The sequence below is a fragment of the Cryptomeria japonica genome, chromosome 9 (genome assembly GCF_030272615.1).
Source record: "Cryptomeria japonica chromosome 9, Sugi_1.0, whole genome shotgun sequence".
NCBI lineage: Eukaryota > Viridiplantae > Streptophyta > Pinopsida > Cupressales > Cupressaceae > Cryptomeria > Cryptomeria japonica.
Window position 1 is genome coordinate 31909203 of NC_081413.1, and position 4673 is coordinate 31913875.

General features: G+C 31.3%; 1 pseudogene; it reads left to right on the forward strand.

Annotated features, from left to right (window-relative positions):
- The first annotated feature begins 559 nt into the window (after positions 1–559).
- On the forward strand, positions 560–4289 carry LOC131045270 (large ribosomal subunit protein uL6-like; annotated as a pseudogene).
- Positions 4290–4673: the final 384 nt, after the last annotated feature.

The window sequence follows — 4673 nt, forward strand, 5'->3', positions numbered from 1 at the left end:
AGGATCTTTTGTGGAATAATACCATCTCGGTTCATAATATTAAAACTAGTATTATCTATAAGACCCTAACATATGATGAAGCAATAATTTCCCATGCTAACAAGCTGTGGCTTGCAGACTTTTCAGTTAAACAATGGTAGAAGGTGTTTAATAGGCTCTGGAGTAGCCCTGTCGCTCCTAAAGAGAAATGTTTTAAATGGCTGTTGATTTTAAACAGGTTACCAATTAGAAAAGATCATAACAGCAGTGATATTTGTAATATTTCCAGGGTTCCTGAATCAATTACACATATGTTTTTTGATTGTAGCATTGCTAAAGAAATCTAGTTATTATTTCGTATTGATTTTCCTATTCAATTACTATTCTTGATGTTATAATCAGATATATTAAAGATCTAAAAAAGGACACTAACTTTTTCTGGTATGTTCTTACTTTTGATATTTTATGGCACATTTGGAAATTAAGAAATGAAGATAAATTTCAAGGCTCAAGTAGGGCCCTTACTGAGTCTTTTCGTGGACTCACCCTTCATCGAATTCTCTTGCAGGTATCAGTAACGATGAATGTAGAAAATAACAAGTTCTTCAGGTTCATAAAGGATGGAAACGCAAGGATGTTCCTTCACGAGCTGGAAAACAAATATAAATGGAAGAGGACAATCAAAGGGAAGAAAGAGGTGGACCTGGCTCTAGAGACCCTACGAGCAGAGGTGGCCAGAGCGCGAGACCCTATCCAAGATTAGATTCAGATGCTCACAGAACTCCTTGATAGAAAACAAGCCATTTGGATGGAGGGCCCTAGGGGTTGGACCACATGGATGGATGCTCTACTGGAACAAATCCTTCAAGGATAATTTACATGGACATGGCAATTCTGGTTGGCAAATATGAGCACAGTGGCTCCTTTTTGAATTAAACATTAGAGTATCATATGTATAAATTTCTACATCTTTGTTTATAATTCTTAGTAAAACTATTAAACTTGTGAAGTTTGGACCTGTACATGTTTTTGTAATAGTCTTCTCTCCTTATATGCAATATAAAAAAAAAATAACATATATTATATAATTTAAGGAGTGTCAACTAAATGAAACAATATCATTTTTATTTTTAAATTGTCAAATTTGTATACTATGAAGAACACTTATTAGTACTTGCCTTTAGGCAATACTATTGTAATGAGTTTTTTGTTTTTCCAGTTAACTAGTTATTAAAAAAATTAATTTGAACCAATCACAAACAAATTTTAACATTATAAATTACGAAAATTGCGGATTTTTTAGGAAATCCAAAATAATTATTTTTAGTGGTATAGCCAGAAATATATGTAAATTTAGGAAAATGTTAAGGAAAAAAATACTTATATCAAAGACATGTTGTTGATTCACAACAACAGTAAAACCAACTACAACAAAATATTTTTTCAGATTTATCATTAGAGTAAAAATATAAAAATTTAGATATATATGTTTATTAAATAATATTTTTTATTGATGTTAATATTATTTGACATTCATTTTATATATTATACATATTTAATTTATATTTTAATTTTAATAAACATGCATATTTAAATTTTAAATATTTTTAAATATATTTAATAATTTAAATTATATTAACAATAAAAAAAAATTATATTATATTAAATATTTATATTAAAAATCAACTTTAAAATTTATTTCAAATATTTTCTATTTTCCTCAAAAATGCCATGTCCCAAAATCTTTCATATTTTTTCTATGAGTTCAATTAGTATAAGCAAGCAAGAAAAAAAAGAGTTAGAGGATTAAAAGTGATTTATTTATTTTAGAATTAGGTAGAGTGAAATCATTCCACCTCAAATGAAGAATAATTAACCTTAATAAAAAAGAGGATTAAAAGTAATTTATTTATTTTGTTGGATGAACTTATTAGTTAATGTGATTGTTTTTGTTCAAAAATCTTAGCTAGTTGCACCATTTGAATAATAACATAGAAAATAATTTTTTAATTTTATTTAGTTATATATAGATATCATTTTATGTTATTTTTTAATTTTTCATCTAATCCAATCTAATAAAATTTAAGCAAAATAGTAAAATATAATTAGGTTCATGAGAGTCATAATAAAAGAATAAATTTCCTATTTAGATTTAAATGTTATTATAATAAAATTTAAAATATTTAATAAAAATATAAGTATATAATTATCTATATTTAAAAGGTAAGACAATTTTTTTTAATTTATTACAATTACAATATTAATAAATTATCACCCCTAATTTATAAATAATAGAGACATCATTATCATTAAACTGGATTAAATAAATTAATATTACATTCAACAGCATTCAATAATGTAATATATTATAACTGGATGAAAACATTGCTGAACAAATAGAACCAACCTCCAAATTTTGGCTTTCATTCCAACTATAAATCAATACAAATTTTCAAGTTTATATTTAAATTTTAAACTGTGAAGACAACCTCTGAATCATCTTAGAAACAGCTTATCTCGGTGGTCTTTATTTTAGAGTATCTATACAAAAGAACAAATGTAATGAAGTGGTTTGAAAGTGAACCATCCCTTAAACATGCAGAAATCTTGGTAAACACAAGCTACAAATTATGAATGAGGTAATTCAGTGTGACAGAGATTCTCCCATAACTTTCGCACTGATGCAAATACTATAATCCCTATTCTTTATAACGAAGGTTTCTTAAACTCATCTTGTTGTGGTAGTCGTAATGGTAACCAAACTGCTGATTTTCTGGCATTTCGAAGGAAACAAAACTAATATCTTACTGCTCACTGCAATCACAACAATAGGTAGAGCCTTATACATCTTCTTTCATTGCTTCAATAGAGGGATGCAAACACTGCACAATACATATTTTGGTCTATGAGGGCCATCACAGTAAGCACCACAGCTACCAAGTCTAAATGGAACAAATCCTTCAATTTGAGCTTATAATTTGATTCGTTAGAAGCCTTCGCTTTACTACCAGTAGGTATCCCATTAATGGGCCTGGCCTCCCAAATGCAAAAGCAAAAGCGGAGCCTAAATCCCAAATACCCTAGTATGGGTGGACTCGTACGCCATGGTCCCAAGGGCATAGATAGCCATAACATCTACAGAAATATAGGCCATCCACATAAGTAACTGTAAGAGTCTGCATTAACTACGACGTCTGAGTGAACCTCCAAATGCCAACACAAGTTGCAAGGTCATGCTAACCGGGCCTACACAACTGATAAGAAAACTATCAGAAATCCACGGCATAGACAAATGGCTGCAAAACAAGAAGAACTAAAGCGATTATAAGGATATTTAATGTCATTGAACATTTAATTTTAGTGATTGAAAGCAGGCAACATTTAAATAGTGAAGTTGTTATAATTACAGTAGAACGCCACCATTTCTATGCTTAAAACATATAGACAACACTTGATACATTTTACCAGTGGATGAATCTGTGATGATGTCCACCAATGACAGAATAAAAAACGCAATCCCAAGAATTCCCATGGCTATTCCAACCAGAACCTTGTTGGATGTTTGATAGCCTCCATTGTCGGATAAAAAATTAGAGCCTTAAAAAGAATCAATATACCAGTGGGTAATAGATTTGAAATATTTTGCCCTCTGCAATAATTTGTCAATCCCTCTGCAATTTTTATCGCAGCCAAGTCTCTTGTATTTTGTGGGTGCGTGTATAGATTAACTAAGCAAAATTGAAGACAATCATCACGTCAAAAACAATGGACATCCCAGAAGGAGTAAAAGTTGAAGTAAAGGCCAGGACGATCAGAGTACAGGCCGCCGGGGCACACTTACCAGAAATTTTAAGCACTTGAATCTTGATTTTCAGCTCACTGAAAAGGGCAGGAAATTGAAGGTGGATGCCTGGTTTGGATCCAGGAAAACAATGGCAGCTATTAGAACTGCACTGAGCCATGTCCAGAATCGAATCACTGGTGTCACCAAGGGATACAAGTACAAGATGAGGTTTGTGTATGCTCTTTTTCCCATAAATGCCAGCATTGGAAACAACAGCACCAATATCGAAATCAGGAACTTTTTGGGAGAGAAAAAGTTGAGAGATGTCGATCTCTTAGAGGGTGACACTATTACCAGGTCGGAAAAGGTGAAGGATGAATTGATTTTGGAGGGAAATGATATCGAGTTGGTTTCAAGATCCGCTGCTTGGATAAATCAGAAATGCCATGTGAAGAACAAGGATATTAGGAAGTTTCTGGATGGTATTTATGCGAGTAAGGCAACATCGCTGAAGAGTGGAGGGTAGTTCAAAAAATTTCTTTATCCAATGTAGGAGATACAGAACCAGTTATTTGTTTAGGATTCAAACTTTGTTTTTTATATGTATTTGTTTATCGGCACTTCTTAAAACTATTTTGTTAGTGTGAAAACTTACGAGTTTTACATGTACTTTAACACTTCGCTGAAAAAATGAACTCTATTCATTTGCTAAGATTTCATGGAACAACTCAACAACTACTCGGCAATGTTTAATTTTACTATTCCATTTTAAACTTTACTTCCACGTAGGAAAAATGGTTTCAATTGGCTTTGGAAAAAAAATTAAAATAGATTTGCAATGTTTGATTCAGAGGATGATGTGGAACTCACGACCTCTGTATTTATTGTTTCAGTTAAAGAAAATGTAGCA